The 12,562-nt window shown below is 39.8% G+C and overlaps 1 protein-coding gene across 3 annotated transcripts in view; it reads left to right on the top strand.

Moving 5' to 3' along the window:
• HIVEP2 (HIVEP zinc finger 2) overlaps positions 1-12,562 on the top strand; it is a 152,257-nt gene that overhangs the window by 38,457 nt on the left and 101,238 nt on the right. The gene's annotated exons all lie outside the window — the stretch shown is intronic.

Below are 12,562 nucleotides of genomic sequence, written 5' to 3'. Positions count from 1 at the left end.
TTGTAATGGTATGTAAAAGGCTGAAGGAAAGTGGGGTTTTTTTTTGTGTGTGTAGGTGAATACAGTGTCTGTAGGTGAATAGAGCAGACTTACAGTCACTCAACAGGATTCTTCCTCTGCAGCTCACACATGCACCCCCAAACCTGGTTTGGGGGAACCATATGGAACAGATTTGGTGTGTGTTGAGGGGCTGCAGGGGAGAACAGAAGCATGACTTTCTGTGTGTGAAAATCTGCAACGTCGAATTTATGTGTGTGCGAATTAGTTTTTAAAGTATACTTTTAATTAATTTAGCAGACATTTCAAGCAATGTTACCATATGCCATAGCTCCATATGTTTCCTGTGATATACTTAATGGATGAGAGGGTTTTTTTTTGTTTTGTTTTTTTACAAATTAAAAGGAAATCTTGCTTTGCAAAGATGTACTACAGTGACCGTTGGAGGGCTAAATCCTCTGCTTTTGTCGTTGACTTTTTGAAAGGAAAGTTTTCCATCGACACAGAAACCAAACATGCCCCTGATAGAAGAGCTTGCACATAGCTGACAAATGCAGACGTGTGTGTGATGTGTTGCAAAACATAAAAAATAAAAAATAAAAAATGGCATGGATGGTTGAATATATTGGTGAAAAGACAGCATTTCTTCTTTGAAGAAGTTTGTGAAGTGGGCTGCTAGTCACCTTAGCACATCCACATGCAACAATGAATTCAGAAGCAGCTCAAGGCTGGCAGAGTGAAAGCTAGTATGTATGCTGCATTCTGCTATGGAAATGTAGCCATATTGATAAGTATAAGTTGCAGCATGAGATGGAGTTGCCCTATCGTTAGTTTTCATGCCCCGGATTAAGATCAGTGGTAGTCACTATGCTTTTTCTGCACATTTGCAGTAATTAGAAGGTTAATCAGCATTTGAGGACAATACAGTGGTACCTCGGTTTAAGTACACAATTGGTTCTGGAAGTCTGTACTTAACCTGAAGCGTACTTAACCTGAAGCGAACTTTCCCATTGAAAGTAATGGAAAATGGATTAATCCTTTCCAGACGGTCCACGGAGTATTTAAACTGAAGCGTACTTAACCTGAAGCGAACTTTCCCATTGAAAGTAATGGAAAGTGGATTAATCCATTCCAGACGGGTCCCTGAAGTACTTAAACTGAAAGTACTCAAACCGAAGCATACTTAAACCGAGGTATGACTGTATTGTGAACAGTCTGCAGATGGGACATTGAGACAGACACATTTCTATATGTTACTGTTGCGATTCTGTTCCTGTTCTAGTTGCTATACTATCAAATGGCATAACCTCAAAAACAAAAATACTACAGTGGTACCTCGGTTTATGAACACAATTGGTTCCGGAAGTCTGTTCATAATCTGAAGCGTTCATAAACTGAAGCGAACTTTTCCATTGAAAGTAATGGAAAGTGGATTAATCTGTTCCAGATGGTCTGCGGAGTACTTAAACTGAAGCGTTCATAAACTGAAGCGAACTTTCCCATTGAAAGTAATGGAAAGTGGATTAATCCGTTCTAGACGGGTCCGCAGAGTACCCAACCTGAAGCGTACTTAACCTGAAGCATGGGTGTAATTGGTTCCGGAAGTCTGTTCATAAACTGAAGCATTCATAAACTGAAGCGAACTTTCCAATAGAAAGTAATGGAAAGTGAATTAATCCGTTCCAGATGGGTCCGTGGCATTCGTAAACCGAAAATTCGTAAACTGAGGTGTTCATAAACAGGTTCCACTGTATGTCACTTTGGTAGCATCTTTTTCTTTCAGCGCATGCTGTGACGTATCACATGCCCCTTTGGATCTTTAAATAGCAGTATTGTATCTTTGTGATGTCAGAATACAAATAATTAAAAAATGATTTGTCACTCTCCTTAATAAAAATTGGCACTTGCTGTGGTGTAGACAAGGGACAAATTGGTGGATCTCTGCTGTTCTCAGAGATGCTGATTCTTCTTTGGGCTTCTTGTCACAGATGCCTGTACTGTTTAATATTGGTTTTATCTCTGAATTTGAGGCTATCTGAGGACTGAGACTGTTCTCGTGTTTGGCCAGTTTGTGATCATGTCTCATGAAAATTCGCAGTAAGAAGCTAACAGTTAAAGGAACAGAGCTCCAAAAGAAGCAGAGCGGGACACATTAGTGAACACATTTTTATAATTAAAAACAAAAAAGGAAGAAGAGAACAAGGAATGCTTAGTTCAAAAGCAGAATTAAACTCTAGAAAGTTCTGAATTTATAATTAAAGCGGACTCTTCATCTTAAAGTCTGGGAAAAGTATAAAAGCAAACAAACTGAAGCAATGAATTTAAAAGATAAATCTTCTCTAATATAGTTGATTCTGCTCTGCCCCCTCAAAGAAATTATTTACATTATTGGGATGATATATGTTTTTGAAATATATCCTCCAAAATGAGAGTTACCCACTGTAGAATTCCCAGCAAGGTAGGGGTTACCCAAGGACAACACAGCAGCAGTAAAGTAATTTGATTATGTATGCACTGTAGGTAAGGTAGTACCAAGGGGCTTTTTGAGAGCAGAGCCAGGAGGCATCAGAATCCCTCACCTGTGGCAGTTTCCTTTTTGGGTGAGGGGAGGAGGCAGTCATTTTCTGTCCCCACCATTTTTAAACTTTCAGCACCACCGGACTGGTCTATTGTCTTAAATAGTGAAGAAAGTGCATTTCAATCCTGGATGTAGAGCCGCCTTGCAGGCAAACATTTTGGCACCATTTTAAACTCTCCTAAGCTATTGTAATTTATATGGCTGATACAGTTACATGCCTACCTCCCTATTTGTATGCCACTTTTCCATAGTTCAAACCACGCTCAAGACGACTTACATCGTGAGAAAATTACATAATTACAAACGTGACAAAAGTAGTCACAAGCAATAAGTAAAACATCAGAAGCACATGACCAAATAAAACAATTTTCCCATAATAAGATCTAAAATAAATATTTTAAAAAATTAATATTGATAACAGCGGCAACCCTCTGTCCAACAAAATCCCCTAAACAATACCCCAGCCTAAGAGTCTGTAATAGTAGTTTAGGATGCAGATATAATGCTTAACCTTGGTTTAAGGCTGAGACCCTACCTGCCCGCGGACTGTCTCGCCAGAGTGGTGCATGCTCTGGTTATCTCCCGCTTGGACTACTGCAATGCGCTCTACGTGGGGCTACCTTTGAAGGTGACCCGGAAACTGCAATTAATCCAGAATGTGGCAGCTAGACTAGTGACTGGGAGTGGCCGCCGGGACCACATGACACCGGTCCTGAGAGATCTACACTGGCTCCCAGTACGTTTCCGAGCACAATTCAAAGTGTTGGTACTGACCTTTAAAGCCCTAAATGGCCTCGGTCCTGTATACCTGAAGGAGCGTCTCCACCCCCACCATTCAGCCCGGACACTGAGGTCCAGCACTACAGGGAGGGCCTTCTGGCGGTTCCCTCATTGCGAGAAGTGAGGTTACAGGGAACCAGAAAGAGGGCCTTCTCAGTAGTGGCACCCGTCCTGTGGAACACCCTCCCAGCAGATGTCAAGGCAATAAGTAACTATTTTACTTTTAGAAGACAACTGAAGGCGGCCCTGTTTAGGGAAATACAGTGTTTAATGCTGTACTGTTTTAATATTCGGTTGGAAGCCGCCCAGAGTGGCTGGGGAAACCCAGCCAGATGGGCGGGATATAAATAATAAATTGTTGTTGTTGTTGTTGTTGTTGTTGTTGTTGTTGTTGTTGTTGTTGTACTACTTAAATATTATTAATGATGCCATCTGAATATCTAAATTGTATGTAAGGATTAATTAAGAAAAGAATAATGTAAAACCATAGCTTGAAGTTGTTAGGACAAAGAGTTCATTCAGTTGGATGGCATGAGCGTACAGCATGGAGTATAGCAGCAAACCTTGGGTTAGCAGCACACTTCCACTTGACCTCACCCCCCCCCACCCCACTCTGTCTCTTTTCAAGCTATCAGAAGACCATGGTTTGCAGTTATGGGCAATTAAACCAATATCAAGATGTGGTTTGGGATCCTGGTTTGAAGACAAAGTGTTCTTTCGGCAAATTGTACTTTGCTGTGTTCGGACACAATGGCAGTCAGTGAACCCATTGTTCCACCTCTTCAGCTTCTCCAGCTGCAAGGACTTCTCATGCCTCCTTATATTTTTCTAGGTCAGGGCTTAATTTAGCAATATATATATATATATATATATATATATATATATATATATATATACAGTATATATATATATATCAGAATTTCACTGTATGTTTTGGGATCTTAACCAAAGTTAAGGTTATGAACTGTGGCTAGGACTAATTGTGATTAAACATTCTGTCTGTGTAACAACTCAGACTTCCTCCCCATATCAGCAACCGTGAACGTGTGTGTGTGTGTGTGTCTGCCTGGCTAAAAATGTACTTATTTAGACTACCGTAGGTATGTGGATATTAGACTAAATACTTTTTATACATGTTGAAAGAGATGAGTAGGATCTGTAGTCATTCCTGTCTTCCCTGAGCTTGGGTTCAGCAGTCACCCTTTATTTCATTGTGGAAATATGCCTCTGGGATTAAATAGTCCATGTCTGTCATACTTGGAGTAGACCCATTGAAATGGATGGCATCCGAGTCTGCTCTGGGAATGACTAACAATGGAGATCATCCTCTGTTTTATGACTTGAAAAAAATAGAAAGTAGTATGAAATGGAAGTACTTAAATATGTCTTGACTGTTCTCTGTTGCACGCAAGAGTTCACAATGTAGCAGGAAAGAAGTCTTGAACAGAAATTTGTTTTTAAGAGGCAGCCAGCTGCAGAGAGCATAATTCTGTGTTATTTGCTTCTAAGCCATCTGTGTTGTTAAGCAGATGGTATACAGAATATCGTACCTGCTGCAGTTTTACTTTTGGTTAGGGTTTGTTTGAGGTCTCAGTGATAAGAAGTTATATAAAAGACAAAAGCTTTGTATTCTTGCATATTTGGCACTCCCTACGAAGCTCATACTCCTGAATTTTTCTGTGCCTGCTAAAGCCTGCAGAAGGGAAAGACAGGAATGGGTTTTCTTTTGGCAGCCTATCTATATTGCATTGCACAAGATTACAGGAAACCAATCTGCACAAGTGCAGTTGTTAAAAAAATCATGCCCTCAGAAGAACTTGTCTCCTCCTGTTACCAAAAGGTGTTTGGAATAGTTTCACTTCGAGAAAGTCTCTTTAGTACAATAAATTACAAATTATTCCATGTGTGAAAGAACGGTTCTAACCACCACCACCCTTCATAGGCGCACAAGTAGAGATAGACAAGTCAATCTTGATTTCTTTCAGTTGCTCATTTATCCAGTCTTGAATTTTGTTCTCTGTATTTCCACAGCAGTTTTCAATAAAAAAAAACCTTAGGAAAAATTTGTGTATGCCCTTTCAGGTAACAGACACATTTTTGCAAGCAATTTTCCCCAATAAAATTCATTTTTGTATGCTATTTTCAGTAATACACACACACACACATGTTTATATATGCTTGACCCTGATATACACATTTTTGTACACATTGGTTGATTGGAGAACTGCATAGCAAAATCCAGAGATGTGTGAATACTGAAGGAGAGTTGTGCTTTGGTTTGCACATTGGTTTGATAAGTGCACATTGGCTAGTCTCATGAAAATTCAAATAAAAGCAAATTACTCCCCCATTCCTGCTTTCAAGACAGAAATTAGTCTTTAAATGTTGTGTAATGAAATCTTCATGACCTAAAGCAGTGCTTTTTTCTGGGGGGACGCAGGGGTACGCATACCCCTAAACATTTTGTGAATCTTTGTACTTTTGTCCATTTACTGTATTTCCCCAAATTTGAACTATAAAATGGTAATTATTTTGAGTCAAAATGAGAGTACCCCTAAACATGTTTTTTTTAGAAAAAAAGCACTGACCTCAAGTGTGAAAGCTAATTTTTTGCATGGCGATCATAAATGTTTTAATATTTGCTTTTTGTCATGTGCAACAACTACTGTTGATCCAAGATGTCTTTTGAACTCTGGACATATTTTCATAGTATGCCACACTACTGTTTACAATTTTCCATGGAAAACTGCATGTGACGCTAGTTGGTGAAAGCCCATTGTATTCAGGCAATTGAGGCTATAATCCATACATACTTACCCGGGAGTAAGTCCCATTACCTCAATTGTTAATCCTGTTAATAGGACTGCTCTATAAGATTGGGGACCCCTGTCCCCATTTTCCTCTATATCATTGGGGAATTTACATAAGACTTCTCATTGTGTTTTTTGCTGACTCGTCATTAATTAACTGATTATCTGCATAGATTCACATATGAATACAAGTATATTATTAAAGAAGCATGCTTCAGCATACTTTGCTTTTAGCAGATTGTCCCACAACAGCCGCTTAATTAGAATATGCTTTCCTTCATGTGAGGAGATATGACATTCAGAATGCTTAGCATCAGTTGGTTCTTAGAATATACATTTATTCTCCCTATGGGCCGAATGACTATTGCATGTCTTTCCACAGTCATGGTGGACTCTGAAACCCCAGATTGCATTTAGATGGGTGTATAACATGGTGGATTTTAAAAGATACAAAATAAAGCAGGACATAGATTCTACAAGTTTAGCATATCAATAGCAATGTGTTGGTTCTTTTTCTGTTATGGTAGTTAAATAGTCAGATGTGTTTAAGAGGAACACAGATTTCTTCTGTGTTAATATTGGAAAATAAAATGGTGCTCGTCTGTGTGGGGAACTTAATTGTCACTTCTCCCCACAACCCAATAACCCCAAGTGTTATTTGAGACTACCTTTTTATTGACCATTTATCTTGATTTGCTTTCATAAAATTTGTGTGATTGTTTTACTACACCTGCTGTTTGTTGAACATTTGTTCTTATTTGTTAGCCCACACCTTCCACTGCATTTCCTCATCACTTTTTTATGGCAAAAAGTCATATTTAATTTTGGGAAGTTGGTTTGTTGCCTAAGAGAGCACAATTCAATTTAATGGCACAAGCTAAATTTGCCGGTGTACGATTGAATCCCACCCACAAAAGGGTGACCGTCTGGAAGTGACCCAAATCAGCAGTTGTGTGAAGGCAGATACTTGGTTCATTTAAAGGCAGCTCTGTTCAGTAAATTTCAGACTTCTGAAAGACAGAATCCATCGTTGAGAACTATAAGAAAGACAGAAGCCCAGATGTACATGGCAAATATTCTGCATACCTTCATAGCATGAAGTGTTTTGTTAATCGGTTTTGGACAATAACCAAAGTGAGAATGCTGGGCAAACAGTGAAGCCGAAAAATCTGGATAGGACTGTTAATACAGTATGTTCTTCATAACACATAATATAAAACAAGATTTGGAGGATTACTGCCTTCAAACCCAAAACACTTGCGTCACAGACTTCTTGGAAAATGAAAGAAGGAATCTCCAACATTTGGTTTTAATTGTAAAATTACGACTTGCTCAGAACATCTGTACATAGGAAAATCTAACATTCTGACTGTGAGACTAGGATCCATAAAACTCCTTTTTTCAATAAGACCACTGAACTGTAGAGGCTTGCTCAAGGGGGCAGAGCCATAGCAATACCCCCCCCCAAAATGGTGTTGCCAAAATGGCTGAAACCCAGTGGAAATGGATCTAGATCAATCTGTCTTAACAAGGATATCTTGAAGTTGCGGAGCAACCACCCACTTGAGCACATTGTGAAGAAAGGCATTGTTTTCAGGCATCCAAATAGTTATTTCAGTCTTTCAGAGTGGCTGGAATGGACCCTTTCTCAAGGAGGCATCTACTCGGCCTCTGACCAAACCAACCTATCCTTGCCTGTTCATTGTTATGATCCAGAAGGCAACACTACAGTCGGCAGGCCACACATGTGCAAGAACCCAGCCCATATACTTAGACCTCCATAACTGTTGTTTCTCCAGTAAAGCAGGACCAGGCAGGTCACAGTCTCCTCAGCAGCGCACGAGCGATTCTCTATCCATCTAATAGATGACTGACACAAGTGACTAATTAAACTGCAGTCGAACTTGAAGTGATTACCTGAACCAGGAGAGAGAGAGAGAGAGAATTTTTCAGCATGATGCTATCTGCACTGTATTTCCAAAACGTTTGATGAGATAAGACAAGCTAAGCATGATATATGTTGCTTATTGAGGTGGAAGAGAAGGGAGGGGCGGGGAGCATGCAAAGCGATGTGCAGACAAGAAGCTTGTGATACGAAAGGAGTTAATGGTATGCAGTGATTTTACCTCTGTGATAGGAAAGTGTAGGAACAGCCTGCTCCCTGGAATACATCGCCATCTAAGCTGCAAAGGTTTCAGTTCCATGGCAACACAGAAGGACCAATTGTGTTCAAGGTGTAGGTATTATTAATACATTCAGAAGGAGAGGTTAGTGTTGTGTGTGTGTGTTGGGGGGAGGGGGGAGAACAGGAAGTGAGCATTCAGAATCTTTACTTCTATTTAATCCTTTTAATCTAGAATAAAAGTTAGTGTACTTTGGCAAAATGTGATGCGACCTACACATTCCCCTTGGTCTTCATAGTACTGTAGACATATTCCCTCCCCGCATCATTTAGAACAAACTGCAGATACTGACACGATAAAGGGATTTAAAAACCAACAACGTTGCAGATTTTATTTGGCTGTAGCACTGAAATATGAGCTCAAGATAATAAAAATAGCCCCTGAGATTATGGGGTGTTGCCCAAGATATGCAGGTTTAGGCAAGGGTACACAGAAGAAGAGGAATGTATTTTTCCCCGAGACACAATGCTTTCCTGCTGATCGTATCCTCCTTGCTGTTTTCCCTCTGCCTCCTGCAGGCTTCCTCTTGCCATCCCTGACTGAGAAGCGGAGATCTTCCCAGTGGTCTGTTTCTTTCTTTTTGTTACAGAAGCTATAAGCAAGTAAATAGTGCCTTGACACTCTACAGTATTTCTGTTTCTGATTCTGACACTGGTTTATTGTGTGCAGTGCAGAGGTGGGACTCGTTGAGAATGTCAGGGTTTCAAAGCAGCCAGATGGAGAATCTCTGCTTTTTGCAGTAGCAGCATATGGAGTGCCAGTGCCAGTAAGTTAACCAGGCAGACATAAATCTGGCTTTGTTGAGTAAATGAAGATGTATTTGCAGCTGTTTTTTGCACCAGAATGTGCAGTAAAGTAGAATATGTCATTTTGTTTTCATTAGGGTAACACAAGTGTTAACTGTGAGATGAATAGGAATCTCTGTTCTTTTGTGTTCTTTGAAAAGAATCTGTTGCTATATACATCCCAAACACTAAAATCAGTCACTAAACTTTATATTTGTGTTCACTTTTCGGTAGGAAGAATAATATCAGGAGCTGTAATGGATTCATTCTGACATAATGTTTTGTGTGCTTTTTAAGGGAGTATGAAGACGTTACCTAGGCATTGAGCAACGTAAGATTTCTGCAGTGGAATGTGCAAGTGCCACTCTGTAGAGACGACAGATTCTGCTTGCATATCCCACTCCAGCAAGTGTTCTGATTCCTGTGTAACATATCTTTGTGCAGGCTTGTAAAAAACCACTTGCCTGGTCACCTGTGGCGAGTAAGAATTGCTGCTAGGCAACAGGCAAAGCTTACTACATTGCTTTTTTAAAGACCACAAATTGCTAACGTAAGTGTACGCATGCAGCCAAGCATATAAAATATTTTGTGGTCTAGTAACTTTTGTGGAATTGTTTGCAACTGTGTATGTGCTTGCAAGATCATTTTGGAAAAGCAACAGTGTGGGTGCAAATATGTCATGTTTGACTTGGCCTAGCTTCTGTTGAAGAACTTTTTAGAAGACATCTGAAGGCAGCCCTGTTTAGGGAAGTTTTTAATATTTGGAGGACTATTGTATTTTAATATTTTGTTGGAAACTTCCCAGAGTGGCTGGGGAAACCCAGCCAGATGGGTGGGGTATAAATAATAAATCGTTGTTGTTGTTGTTGTTGTTGTTGTTGTTGTTGTTGTTATATAACATAATGATGGAAAATCCATAGCTGCATGTGGAAGACCATCATCATGACTATTTTATCTTGTGAACAGCTCTGAGATCTTTTGCTGAAGGGCGGTATATAGATTTAAATAATGAAATAATAATAATAATAATAATAATAATAATAATAATAATAATATTGTCATGTCAAAGCTGTGGACCTGGGCATAGTTTGGTGGACCAGATGTCATCAAAGTCTGTTGGATTTAGGCAGCCTGTGCACATGCAGGAACACAGCTTTTAAGAAGTCCCAAGGCAGATTTAACAAAAATAATAATATGGGATTTTAGTCATTATGAAGACCTCCCCATTAATCAGAATTTCTGTATACTGCACGAATTGACAAATAGTGTGACAAAATATTTATAGTAAAATTAACAGTGTGGCTCCTTATGCCTTTTCCTCCTCACTTCTTTGTTTATAGTGAACATAAATCCGATATGAATTGGTTGTGGGGCCTTGTGAGTTGTACATTGTAAAATCAGGTTCAGCATTTCCTTCAGGAGAACTGGGATTGTAATCTGAGTAAAGCAGGTTTTATGAACCTGCTCACAGATCCATTTCTCAGGGTTAAATGAAAATGATGAACCAATGAGAATTGCTTTAGAAGGAAAGGGGGGAAAGTAAGAGACACGAGTGGGAAAAAGAACGGAAAATAGATTATACATGGTGTGCCTACATTAGACTTAAAACTAGTTTCCTGGTCATTCCTCTTCCCTGGGTATCTTTGGAGCTATAGATCTGGGTTCGTATGATGGGGAGAATCTAATGATTTCTAGCAGGTAATTCTCAGAACTGTAGCAACCTGCAGCCCACAGAATGCTTTTTTTTGACGGGGGGGGGCATGACAGCTAAACATATGTAACTGATGTGAATATGGAGATGACCAGCAATGATAAAATACCAAGAAATGGAGAGAATGCAAAACAAAAGTGGGATGCTGTTGTAGCTTGTGATTTGTTTATTTTTGTTTTAGCTTCCCATCTACTATGAACTTGGAGAAAGCAAGCTGAAAAATGCTGGGGTTGTGGGGGAAAGGTGTGTCTGGCTTTAAGCTACAGCAAGACTGAATGAAGGAAAAGATGAGGGGAAAAGTTATGAGTTGAGAAGCAAACAGGATGTAGAAATGCTAATAAATAGTTTTTAAAGCTAAGCATTGAGGAAAGTTGGGGGCCCAGAATAAAGGTCAGTGAGGTGATGTTAGCAAGGCAGGGAATCTCAAGAGAGCAAGCCAAACGGCTTTGTACTGGGAAACGAGATTAAAGGAGAACACTTAGTATTCTGTGTAGGCTGAGTGGCAGGAGGGAATCCCCATATATTACGTTATCTGATGGCAAATATATTATTTCTTCTATCCCAGTAGGAGAACTGAAATCAAAGCTCCATGTAGATCAGGTGAATTGTAATAGAGTAAAATTATTACATTGGATCAGCTGAGATCAAGCCACCTCAAGCAGGAAAAATCAGTTTTGTGGTTTCAGCTGAGCGTTCAAAATGTATCTATGCATAATTCTTGAGTTTTGTGAAAACACTCTACATGTACCAAATAAATAGCTATATATAATACTCAGATGTAGTGGGTTAGAATGCCTGGGGTTCTGCATTTTGGAATTTTAATGTGTTAGAAGGTTGAATAAATTACACAATATAGTTTTCAGGAAAATATATAGCATATTTTGATGCACTTCTGTTATTTAGCTGCCTAATTGTAAGGAATGTGCCTTTCATATGGGCTGTCTTTTTTCTTAGACTAGGTATAGTTGCCGTGTGTCTCTTATACAAGAACATAAGAAGAGCCTGCTGGATCAGGCCAGGGGCCCATCTAGTCCAGCATCTTGTCCTAAATAGAATTCATCAACTGTGTTGGGACTAGATGACTTACGCAGCTGACCTTTCCACTCCCATGTCAATTATTTCTTACTTCCTCTGATCTCAGTATGTGCTGTTGCATGTACCAGATACATGATGTGCGACCCCAAAAGGAGCTTTGGGAAGAGGCAGCACGAACAGTAGAGAGGGAAGAATGCTTAATCCCTTCCTCACTTTCTGCTTCTCTTTTTGGAATAGATCTCCTCTTACAAGGTTCTCTATGAGGTTTATCCTCACATTTGGAACCCCACAGGGGTTGATGGTGAAGAAGTAACGGGGAAGGGTTTGGCTAAATGGCAGGTGGAAGAAGACATAAATGTGCCCTCCCTCTTGGTGCACCTCCATTTCGCACCACCCCTTCCCAATTACATTGAAGCTGCAGGTAATAATACCTTTGAAAGGAAGGGGTTAGGACCCTGAAACTTCTTTCTCAGAAAGTTACACATGCATTTGCATGCTAATACTCAGTTTGGGCCTTGTACTTCTTATGTTTTACCTGTCTGACACGGTATACCTTGGGGTTGGGAACTAGTAAATATAATGTCTCAATGCACCAGGCTTACATACCTGTGCCACCTCGCTCCACAGAGGTTGAAAGTAGACCACAGCCAGGTGTGCCAGTGCACTAGCAACCCATGAGTGGA

Source organism: Zootoca vivipara, chromosome 3 (genome assembly GCF_965207765.1).
Source record: "Zootoca vivipara chromosome 3, rZooViv2.hap1.1, whole genome shotgun sequence".
NCBI lineage: Eukaryota > Metazoa > Chordata > Lepidosauria > Squamata > Lacertidae > Zootoca > Zootoca vivipara.
Note: the sequence above shows the minus strand (reverse complement) of the source record. Positions and strands in the feature narration are given on the sequence as shown.